Consider the following 12,915-nt stretch of genomic DNA (forward strand, 5'->3'; position numbering starts at 1 on the left):
ATGTTTCCCTCCCTCTCGTCTTCCTCCTTCAATCGCGGTCACGTTGGACGGCATGAGTGTTTCTATATTTATTGTAATGCCGCAGAGTTCTTACCAAAAAGGCTCAGCCTTCAGGAGATTCTATCGATACTCTTGCCCCTACTGCATGCATCCTCTTCACTGACTCCTAAATAGCTTTTCGATCCCGTCAGCGGGGCCGCACTTCATTCATAGTCCGTGAAAATTGACCAGGTGCACCCGCGTCCATTCTCTCCATCTTTATGTATCCGATGGGCTCCTGGCCAAGCAGGGATTGCATGCAAAGAGCTGCTGCAAAGCCAATTAGCCCCCAATACACAAAACAGGGTCCATTGCGATCTCCTTGCGTATCCTCCGTCCAGGATGACGACCATAGGATATAGGAAAAAGATCTCCTCCAATTATGACAACCTCTGCGAGGAGAGGCAAACCATTATCACTTTAGGCCCTTCGCTATCCGTTATCCGCAAATTCGTCTCAACGTCCTACTCACAGCAGCACAGGCTTTCTTCCAAAAACATGCAATGTTCCCTGCATGCTGTAATTGCCCTCAAACATAAGCGAATTTAGCCCATTGTCTTCAAGATTGCCTCATGGCTATTTAGCTTGCCTCACCTGCCCTCCCCACCCCTCTTCCTGCTGCTCCTGGCTCGCCTCGAAGCCCCTGATTAGGGCGAGGGCACTTCTTTCTCTTTCCTCTTTGACTTCCACCTTTCTCCCTTTCCTCACGGTGTGGTTGAGGTGTCCACCGGGAAGGGAGACACTTACTGCGCGTTCCGTTTCCTCAAAACCAGCTTTCATTTCAGTGCGATAGCGTAAAGAACCACGCTAAGCAGACAATCGAGAGTCGGGGTCGGCAGTGGCGGCAGCAGGCTTGAGCGACATATTCTCAGAAAAGCACCCTAGGTGGCAGGTGGGCCACCCTAAGTCATGTGACCTTGTGACGTCATCACCGCCTGGTCACAGGATTGTGAGCAAAACTGCTCACCGTGGCAGGTGGCACTTAAATTAATGATCGGTCACGAAAGGTTGCTCGTGAAGAGCAACCGGTGTCTCACAAGCCTTCCCGGTCGCTGTATTCGAAACAGCCACCTGCATGGGCTATGAAGCATCGCTGAGCTGCTGCATCACTGCGATATTACACTCCCAACAACTTGTGAGTGTAAAGAAGAGAATCACCAATATCGCATATATGGGTATTAATTCATTAACGCCATCGCATCGTACCGTTAAGGCAGATCTTAAGTATGCCCTCCAGTTTTTATTTTCGGATAAGCTGCAAGACTAGCTGGTCCAGTGCGCTAGGCCTGCTTCATTCTTGGTATTTGGTTTTAATGTAGGAAGAAAAGTGATGCTACACTTACTTTTACTATTTATTGCAGTTGCATCGGCTTGGCGGTCGACGGAATGGCGGCGGTGAATGCGGCCGAGGCGAAGGAGTGAGTGAGTTAGAAAAACATTTCATGCACAGAATGAATAGAGGTTAGTTAGATGGGCCATGATTACAGCACCCCATTAACTTCTGCTGGCCCTCTTGCCCGGTTCACTAGACAAAGCAGTTCTTCCGAATGTGAGCTGGACAGCGTCGCGCCTCAAAGTCCTCCGTTCTTAGATACTTGGTAAATTGGTAAATTGGTTTTTGGGGAAAGGAAATGGCGCAGTATCTGTCTCACATATCTCGGCGGAAACCTGAACCGCGCCGTAAGGGAAGGGAGGAAGGTGGGAATGGAAGAAAAAAGAGAGAAAGAGGTGTCGTAGTCGAGGTTTCCGGATAATTTCGACCACCTGGGGATCTTTAATGTGCAGTGACATCGCACAGCACACGGGCGCCTCTTGCGTATCGCCTCCATCGAAACCCGGCCTCCGCGGTCGGGTTCGAACCCGGGTACTCCTGCTCGGTAGACGAGCGCCTTACCACTGAGCCAGCACTGAGGGTGATTTTCGCAATTTTTGTATTACTCTGGGATGCCCTTACCACATCACCAAAGGAGCCGCAATACGAATCGTATGAACTTTGAAACATATATGTGTTTCAATTTGACTGAGTTGATATAAGTATTTAATTGCAATTTCTGTAGGATGACCCCTTGCTCTCTGTTTAGATTTTTGTCCTGTTCGGCGTATACATTCTTTGCTAATCTCTAATGTTGGAGCAATTCCCTGTTGCTTAATAATGGCTTAGAATAGTTACCTTCCTGCTAATATTGGAAACGCGGGGTAATAACGAGAAAGCAGCGGCGTGAGCGCTTCGTTTCCAACATCCCCAGATTGTCCTGGTGTCTATATCACTTTCAGAATAACCCAAACTTTTTGTCTTCTCTACTTTCGGTTATTATTCTTCCGTGTTTACCAATTCTTTGACTGGCGTAGTTCCGACATGGACTATGGGAGTCCGTAAATACACATGCATGCTTCAGGGAAAGTTTCGAGAAAAAGGCCGCCACGTCCTCCGCCTGGGCGATTTCCTGTTATCAAATTTATGCCCGATTAACAAATTTCCTTTCCGCATCTATGCATGCTATGGTTATGGTCCCGTCGGCCGGTCCGCCGCGTCCACATAAATTTCCTCTTCTATCCGGCTTCATGTTCCCTTGAAGGTATTACCCCGAACCTTTCTTCTTTCCTTATGAAATTCCGGGTGCATGCTTTTCGGGATCAGCCGCACTCTGATCTTGCTTCTACGTTGTTCTTACAAGTCCTGTCGGTCCTCCGCAGACTTAGTGTGTGGGATCCCTAGTCTACTCAGTACGTCCCTTCGCTTCCTGCTTCCTGACAGCCGTACCCTCTGCGATATCGAACGGCCTTCAATAATTTCTTCTACAGCGTTGTGAATGCCCATGTTTAGTAGTCTTTCAGTTTCCACGTTGACCGGAATTCTGAGTAATCTTTTGTATATTTTGCGTATTAGAACATCCAACTTGCTCTTGTCAGTTTTCTTCCATTTGAAATATAGTGCTGTGTAAGCTATCCTGCTAGCCATAAAAGCGAAGCTGCCACCATTCATTGCGGCACCTGCTGGTGCCACGTCCTCTTCTGCGGCACCTGGTGGTTAAAATAATCCGGAAGCCTTTATTACGACACTTCTTTTCCTCTTCTTACTTTTACTCCCTTCCTCATCTCTTCCATCACATGCCTTTAAGGTGGACATATAGACCTGACAGCAATCTGTGCATTTTATTTCTTAAACACCAAGTTTTTCTCTCGGAGACCTTCGAGAAAATTCGCAGCGTAGAAAGAACGGATCAAACCTGGTGTAGACGATTACGTGGAAAGCACAGTGTGAGATCCTACCAGATATGTATGCGGCGTTAGCACGCTCCGCGCCTTTTTCTTATTTCTAGGCACATTGTATTCTGCAGTTTTTCTTGTCAGGCAATAAGGAAATAAAAGAAAACACTGCCGATTGGTCACCGATTAACATTCCGCTCGGTGCTGAAGGTTTCTTTTCCTACTTGCAATAAGGAAGAAAAGTTTGCGAATATTTAGGATACACTCACACTCATGTGCTCTCGTATTTGCTCCATCATGCTCGGCGTCAAGTTCTCGCTCATGTTCGGCTTTAGGGTTCGTATGATGTTCGACTGGATTTGCCTAGAGTGATAGTCTAAAGTATTTCATGCTTATACAGCAACGTAAAAGCGTTATATGCACGTCCTTAAATAAGTTTATGAGATAGCTGTAGGTTGTGAACTGGTCACGCCTAACCTCATCAATGTGGCTGCTTGCAAACTAATTTGCCAGGTTATTATTTGAGTTTTGTTTTTCTTGCCATTTGGAGTCTTTTAGCGCATTACTGAGCGGGTGTGGCTTTGTGGTGCAGTTTCAAGGCGCTTTGTACCATGGCAAAAGACGTGGGATGGCAACATTCATTGTGGACAGGATAGAAGCCCCTCTGTCTAGCGATTGTATTGTACATGGTGCGTCTTTGTTCATTTTCTGCATGCTGCAGATGTTGTATCTTCCGAAAATTTTCTCCGGCTAATATGGTTGTCGTCATTACTCGCACCCAGATTTCACGTGTCCGTCTTAGTTTATGTTATTGAAACCAGGGACAAGTGCTCACCCTGCTGTCCTTACTCTAGGAAGCTGAGGAATTTTCACACTGAATAGAATGGAATGAAAGATGAAGTGGCAGTAAAGAAAGAACACTTCGCCGCAAAGTTCCTTAGAACCTAATAATAAACCCCTAAGAATGTAGTATACTGCCTCTGGTGAAACAGGACTGAGTAGAGTGCCGTGAGGCCATAAATCTAATCGCCGACGGCCCTATTCCAACTCTGCCGAAGTCGGTGTAAAGCTCGCAGTCTACCAACGGCGCGAGCTCGCAGGGAGAACGAAAGTCGAGAGAGGAAGCAGTATATATTCCTGAAACAATAGCTATTCTGCTTCCACGCAAAAATAGGCATGCCGCTATTTTTTCCAACTTCTTTACTCTTCCTCTAATTTTTGCTTTGTTCTTTCCTTCTTTTCCGCGCTCCGTGCCGCCTTTATAGCGCCACTCCTCTGTCAGTAGAAGTCGATGTGGTGGGTGGATCGTAGGGGAGAATATAGCGGTGCCGACCATAATATCAGATGACGGGAGAGAGCAGCGGAGGAGAAATAATGCGTTCCTCGGGTTGTTTTCAGACTGCGTCGATCGCTGTCTCCCACTCGGTGCGATAGTTTTAAGTGCGAAGTTCACGTTTCACAAAGGCGGTTTCGGCGTGCTGCCAGTCGTGCTCCCCGTCTAGTCAGCTTGAATTTCACTCTCTCCTTCGAAATGTAGTTTATTTCTTCTACGTGTTCTCTTCCGGTGCGCCGTCTTGCCTAGAGTAGAGTATGAAGTTCCCGCTTATTAGGCCAACGAGATTTCGCGCCCATTGTTTAGTTCTTTATTTTATTTGTTTTGTTTGAAAAGATTCGAAGCACTCAGCAGTTTCTATTTCTTTTTCACGGAGAAATGAAAGACAAGAAGCCTTTCACTGTGGCTGCCATTGATTTTACTTTTCTGCTTTGGTCTTCATTTTGTTATTTGCATAGGCACAGAGGAGCAGCAGCTCCCGGTAATGAGTGCAATTTCCTGACTAGTATGCATTAAGGCAGCGTTCCCGTGCTTGCAGGGCAACTGACCATTTTTTGCAATGTATGCGCGATCGCTGCAACCCTCCCGCTTGTGTCAGAAAACCGAGTTTTAGTTCATTTTCTTATGCTTTATGGGGTTTAACGTCCCAAAGCGACTCAGGCTATGAGAGACTCCTCATTTTCTTAGAAAGATGACTATACATTTATTTTTCAGCGGCTGTAATTGTTAGTAGACATAATTGCTCGTACCAGGAGAGTGAGCAAAAAATTTACTGCGTAAAATAATGCTTTATTTCGATTTGCCTGCTTGCAGCATGCGTTTGGGAAAAAAACCACTGCACCAAAAAGAAGGCTGCTTTTGCGCCACTTAAAAGAAATGTGAATCTCGATACTCTCAGAGCGATCGTTGTTTCCAAAGGATCGTTATTTAAAACTAGACTTCAAAAGAGATCAAGAAATGAAAAAGCTACCTCATACTAGAGGCTTAATGGCAGTCCGTACTTACTGACAAAGGGCATGTATATATTTGCACATTAGTAGGACGTGCATATTTCGTAAAGCGTGACAAATATCCTTAAGTTTCTCTTACTACATTAGTTTTCGCTGTTCAAACTTAACTGTCAACGCGAAAACGCTACCCGCGGAGGTCTGGTCGCATATTACTAGGTATATCATAACTGCTGAAAGAAAGAATTTATTTAATTATTTGTTTGAATTTCCTGCAGCGCCGTGACAGCATAATTACAGGAGGGGATACAAACGTACATACATGTCAAACAAACAACGTGGGCTAACTAGTCAGTGATACATTGCAATAAAGAAGAAAATAGAAAGAAAGTAGTGCCATCAACTCTGTCTACACATATCAGGTTTACTGGTGGCACCAATGCAATACAGAGAAAAGGCGATAAAGTGTGAGCGAGCATTCACGCACGCCACAGGATCGACAGCAGTGCTCGAAAAGCATTCTCAGACCGACATTCAACAACAGCATGAGGCAGCTTATTCAATTTATTGGTGGTATGCGGAAAGAAAGAGTGCTTGAAAGCATCAGTACGACATTGCGTCTCGCGTATTTTCCATTCATGATCGCACCGTTTCGATGTAAAATAGGGTGGCAGCAAATATGTTTTAGGGTTTATGGCAGTTTTATTAAAATGAATGTGGTAGAGAAATTCTAGTTTAATCTGTAATCGGCGCTCCTTAAGGAAGTTCCGCTCCAAATCCTGCTTAATGCTGCTACTACGAGCATCAAAACTGCAGCTGTTAGTAACAAACCGCGCTGCACAATTCTGAACTCGCTCCAGAATAGCACAATGGGTTTCGGCTTGAGGGTCCCATACAGCACAGACATACTTCATGATTGATCTTATGTTAGTAAAACACAAAATCTCCGTAACCTTTTGAGGAGCATTCCTAAAACTCCTTTTTTAAAAAATTAACATTCTCAACGCCTTTGTTACTATGTCTTCAACCTGTTTTATCTAGGTAAGGTCAGCCGGAACGTAAATACCAAGATATTTACAATCCGACATTTTAGATAAAAGCTGTTCATTTAAAACATACTCCGAGTCAATTGATGAATGCCTGCACGTAAAGGAAACACAGCAGCATTTAGCCTCGTCCAAACACATGCGTCATTTATCGCACCATTGTTGAATGCGGTCTAGGTTTTGTTGAAGGTAATCTATGTCACATAGCGCTTTAATTGAGTGATACAAACGCAGTCATCGGCGTACAACCGCACCCGGCAATTAACATTTTCTACTATGTCATTGACATAAATTAAAAAATCTCTGCCTCTCCCGTAAACGAGAGTAGAGTAAGCATGAAATGTTTACGGGCCTAATGTCATCTCGGTGGACACCCGAACCGCACCGTAAAGGAAGGGAGGAACGCCACCACCCGTTCGGCGCGATGCCTTGCCCTTTGAACGCAGCGCTTCTCCCCCGGATCACGTATGACAACGAAGTGTAACGTGGCATTTATGTGCTTTTTGCACGCGTTATTATAAATCGGAAATTATAATTCCGTGCATTATCAAACCCACAGCTCCAATGATATCTTGATAAACATTGAGAAGGCACTGGCAGCAGTTATTTTTTGTCTAATTTGGAGACCAACCGGCGCTTGCATGCCGGTCGCGTAGGAGGGCTTAGAGAGTCTCGTTAAATCTCGTTAAGTCTCGTACGGTGCCCGGATGTTCTCGTTTCAGAGCCCGGATGACTGGAATTCAGTGCCCGGATGACTGGAATTCAGTGCCCGGATGACTGGAATTCAGTGCCCGGATGAGTGGATTTCAGTGCCCGGATGAGTGGATTTCAGTGCCCGGATGATGGCTCTCGGTCTCGGCGTGACGTCACCACACTGCCGACAACGGGAGCTAAAAGCATTTCATGCTTAAAACAGCAATAGCAATAACACAGACCCCTGCGGAACTCCCGAAGTGACTGTCGCCATATCTGAAAAACAACCGTTGACGAAGACGCGTTACTTGCGCCCTTCAAGATAGTTTTTAATCCATAGGTATACATCGTTTGTTACACAAAGAAAGGACAGTTTATGGAGCAACAGGAAGTGAGGAACTGTATCAAAGGCCTTTTTGAAATCCAGGAAAACACAATCTATCTGCTCGCGGCAGTCGAAGGCAGAGAAAAGATCATTGCTAAATTCCACTAACTGTGTTGTGCATGAACGGCCAGCCCCAAAACGACGTTGGGAGTCTGTAAAGAATTTATTATATTCCAGGTGCTTAATCAGTGAACTGTAGATTATATGCTCCATTATTTTACAACAAATACACGTGAACAATATAGGCGTGTAATTTGCGACACTAGTTCTTAAGCCACCTTTCGGGAATCGGGACTACGTTCGTTGGTTTCCACTCATCAGGAACGGCGCTGGTCCTTAGTGATTTATTAAACAAAATTACCAAATAATGGGCAATCATATCGGAGCATGCCCGCAGGACATAGGAAGAAATTGCATCAGGCTCACCGGCAGAGCCAGGTTTAATATCTTGAAGCAGTTTTGCGACGCCATTGTGCGTAATAACCAGATCATGCATACGTGTGGTTAGTGACATTGACCCTGAGGGAAGCTCGCCTGAGTAGGGCAGAGTGAAAACAGACTGGAAATAACTATTAAATGAACAGGCATTGAGATAATCTTCATCTACCACGGCACCAATGTCTCTAAGCTCGGAATTCCTATGGGTTCTTTTTCATGGGATTTTAAAAATTTCCACATTTCAACGGTCAGCTAACCATTTGAAAAGCTGGACTAGCAATAATAATAAAAAGATAGTAAACCATACCATTCCTTTCTTAACATTACTTTGTTGCGATGTAAGCTTCAGCCCCGGGCCACTACCAGCAAACCCTCACCAATCCCCCTTGCATCCACTGACACCGCCCCATAATCACCCTTGCCCAGATTCTATTCCAATGCCCGGCTGATTCTCCCCAGCGGTGCCTGAATCACCGCATCAGCTGGGAAGATTGATAGACCCTGCTACGCCCTGCTACGCCCTGCTACGCCCTGCTACGCCCTGCTACGCCCTGCTACGCCCTGCTACGCCCTGTAGACCCGATCCGGCAGAAGACCACCACGGACCGGGCTGCCGACGTTGTGGACCGTATAGGAACATGAACGTTTGAGTGTAGTGGGGCCGTGCGGAGGCCCAGTGGTCTGCGTGCCCAAAACTCCTCTGTCTCAAAAACATTTTTTACAACCACCCAGCGCATATTCTAATCTTAAAAGCTACAAGTAACAAGGATGAAACAGCATTCGCAAAAAAAAAGAATAAAAGAACTTTTGTGGAAGTGCTTCCTGCTAACGTGGTACCGTGGTAGTGTGAAACGACAGGTGGCGTTAGATCCCGGCCGTGGTGGTTGAATTTCTTTGCAGGAGAAATTCTAGAGGTCCGTGTACTGTGCGATGTCAGTGCACGTTAAAGAACCCCAGGTGGTCGAAATTTCCGGAGCCCTCCACTACGGCGTCTCTGATAGCCTTAGTCGCTTTGGGACGTTAAACCCCATAAACCAACCAACCAACAGGCGGCGTTCGCGGCTTTCTCGGCGCTATGCAATGTCCTCGATATTCTTATTGAAAAAGGGTTCCAACGCAGGAAACCAAATACTACTGGTATGGATGGCACAGCCAGCTGATTATAAAAGCTGTATACGAAAAGAGCGTTTTTTAAAGTTGAATGCACAGAAAGTGAAATATGATGCCGTTTAATGCGCGCCATCAATCCGCGGTCCTTTTTGTCAGGAAAGCAATATGATAGCCTCTCTGTGAATGAAAGCTTGAATACTAGACTGAATAAAAGGAAAAAACGGGCCCCTAAAAAAGGCCTCGGGGAAATATGTTCTCATCACGGCGGCAAACTTTTGTAGACTTCGTGTAATTTTTGTTGTGTACGCTATGAGCAGCTCGTTTTTTTTTTTTCTTCTTACGTGTTGCTATCTTCCCGTTTAATTCTCTAAGCTCGCTTTCTGCAGACTTTACCAGCATTTGGTTTCTTTGGAGAGTCATAGAATCTTCATCTGGGTTAAACTTCCTTCAGGTAAGATATACTTTCTAGAAGCAAATTTTTAATGAGACGCCAATGATTTGGACTAAGTGGCTACTACAGCTTCAAAAATCGTGCTATGCTACCGTACGATAGTCCATACCACTTGCCATCACGGATTCTGATTACTCAATTTCACCCGATGTTTTTTTCGTAATGCTTTGAGTTTCCACTTACGACATTACCAAACACAGTGAGGCAGCTGAGCCCGACATGAAATAACGTTTATAAACACAATCGCTATCGTATTTAACTTTGTTCAATGTGAAGGCCCTTTGGTTATGCCGAAAGTTGGTTCTTTTTAAGATGCACCCCGTGATTAGGGTTGATCCACCTTATAGAAGCAAAACGTGACCAGTATTTCGTCTTTCATCTTTGCTCAACACATTTGTTTGTGTCCTATTTTATGTATGGCTTAATGTCTTCAAGGCACACATCGGCTATGAGGGACTTCGTAGTCAAGTGCTCTGGTTCAATTTATACTCGCATCGCACAATGAACGGAAATTTTCACATTTAGCCTCCACTATAATTCGGCCGTCTTGGCCTTGCGATCAGCGGCCGAACACCAAAAGCCCCTGAGCCGACGCTGCAGTTAAACGCACTGCTATGCATCATACATAAGCGTCACCGAAATGCCAAAAGTTGATATCACACATTTTTTTCTAAAAATGGTCACCCGAGTTCTCATGGAAAAGGAGTAAGACCAAGTGTATTTGCATTGGTTACTGATTTCTGAACAATTTCCTTTTTCTCCGCAGCATCTTTTCTCCATAGTGAGATCTAAGGGAGAAGAACATTCCTGCTAATGCCAGCGCGTCATCCAACTGGTTTGGCTCCGGCCAGAGAAAAGAAAGGGGTGAGGGGGGGGGGGGGGGGCGCTCTGCGGTGCATGGGAGCGGAGAACGCCTAAAATTATTTTCGTAGCGTTTCAAGAGCTTCTGTGATGAAACTTTAAAGCGTCTGTCAAACACTCCTCGCGCTGACTTCAGTTCGCGCAACGTCGCTGTTGAAACTGTGACACCTCCGACCACGTGCCAGCGAATGTTTCCAGGCAGTCATCTCTTTTGTGCGCATAATTTGTCACTAGCATTCTTCCTTCACCAGTTGTTTATATCGCGGAACGTGAACCGTATTGCGTAATCGCTGCCTCATGATTTATGTGTTTCATACATGTATGTTCGTGAAGTCACTTTGCGAAAGTTGTTTTCGTCTCTTCTTTGACTTCCAGGCTGCCCGCGGGTCGTCACTTCTGCTGTGCAACATTTCACGTTTTCTTTTTTATTTCCCTGAGCGTAGACGGCGAGCAACTTTCATCCGTCTCGCATGAAAGTGTCGCAACCTGGCCGGTTTTATTCCAAAAAGAACTGTAATCACTCATCAACATGAACAAAGTTACACGAATTATACGTATCACCTGTTAGTACATCCATCAGTTGCATAAGAGGGTAAGCCGTATTAAAACTCTCCCAACCTGTGTGTGTAATCGCCAGGCTGCCATTGCCTGCATACCATTGCGTAAGATTCCTGCTCGTAGGGCACTAGTTGCGCTCAATCTGCAGTGCAGTGCTCTCTGTATTAAGATTAATATAGAGTGTCTGCAGCAACTGGGCGTACTTTGTCTTCGCTATGCAGTGCGTGTCGCAACTTCGTCGCAGAGCAGAGGGAGCTATGACTGCGAGGCAACGCTCTCCAAAAATTGGCTCTTCTCAAGTGCTGCCGAGTGAATAGTAGCGGTCACGCAACCGTCGCTTTCCACTAACAAATTACCCTCTGATGCCTACAATTTCAGAGACAGAGTGTAGGCTGTGAATTCTGGCGGTAAATTTAAAGAGCCACACTAAAATGTAACCTTTAATTTTTCGTTAGAAAAAAGGGTGGTGTCACATGCCGAGAGATGTGCCGAGATGCCATAGATTCTGCTTTGCACAGGACAGTCGTTGTTAGCAGACAAAAACTGCTATACTTTCACAGCAAAGGAGAAAACGCCAGAAGAGCAATACGAAGATACTGCCTTACGAGTAATTTGGTAAAAGTAGCCTATGTTTTTCTAAAAACAAATTAAAGCACGATGATGCCAATGATGCAGGCTGCTGTTTATTTTGTAAAAAATTTAAGCAGAGGATTTTGTTATGTTGAAGGAGCCCTCCGAACTTTTTTTCATGATTGGAATAATTCAGGATAAATACAAAAAAACGTGAATGTCTCCAAGAATTAATGTCAGAAGCTCCACCGGTTAAAGAGAAGGAATATACTGGTTTAATGGGAGCAATACAACAAGAGATATTAGAATATAACGTTTTTTTTATTTATGTTTGGAAGAAATCTGTACGGTGGCTGTACCTATTAGCCTAACAAACGTGAGGACAAATTCGCACAGCGAAATAGTAATTACGGTCCACTAGGAACTGGTTTTCAGGTTTCAGAATATAGCTAGGACGAAAACTTTAATATACTGAAATTAGATAACTGAAATCACGGAAAAGCGCCTAATGCTTTGGTTCGCCGACTTGCAACAGAAGCCTTCAAATTTATCTGATGACCACGGTGGCATGAACAAATGTCTTTAAATACTACTTTACCCCCAAAAGAATATAAAAAACGTATTTCGCTTCCCCGGGTGCCATTTAAGGTATCACTTGAATAAAAAAATTCAGGGGGGTGCTTTGTTCACCTAAAGCGCGGAGAGGCGAAAGCCTTGAGCGCGGTGTTGCTGCTAGTGTCACTGATGTGTGGTTACGATGTTAAGCTTCGCCTCTGAGTGTGGAACGCGATAGCGTCTTGCAACGCTTCCAGGGAGTCCACAGAACGCCATCGCTCATTGGGCTCTACGTCTTGCTTGTCGGTAAATTAGTTTTTGAGGAAAGGAAATTATCTGTCTCGCATATCTCGGTGGACACCTGAACCTCGCCTTAAGGGAAGGGAGGAAGATGGGAGTGAACGAAGACACCGTATTCACTAGAAGCGCCTTTGTTCATTCCAAACCATTGCGCTGGCATGGCGGAGTGGTTACCGTGCTCGTCTCGCACTCCGGAGACCCTGGTTCGATTCCCTAACTCGATTCCCTAGTGGGGAATCTTCTTCTCTTCTCTGGAAATTTCTTCTCTGTTTTATTTCTTTATCTGTCTGACTAGAAAGCCTAATTAGGCTAATTGGTTAATTAAGCAATGAACTAAACTCAGTCCCACTTGGTTGGAGCATCATCACTATACGATCCCTTTAATTGGTTGCATGGTTACTAGCTAAAATATAATTGGCCCC

This window comes from Amblyomma mixtum, chromosome 5 (assembly GCF_055824585.1).
Source record: "Amblyomma mixtum isolate Tamu chromosome 5, ASM5582458v1, whole genome shotgun sequence".
In the NCBI taxonomy this organism is placed as follows: domain Eukaryota; kingdom Metazoa; phylum Arthropoda; class Arachnida; order Ixodida; family Ixodidae; genus Amblyomma; species Amblyomma mixtum.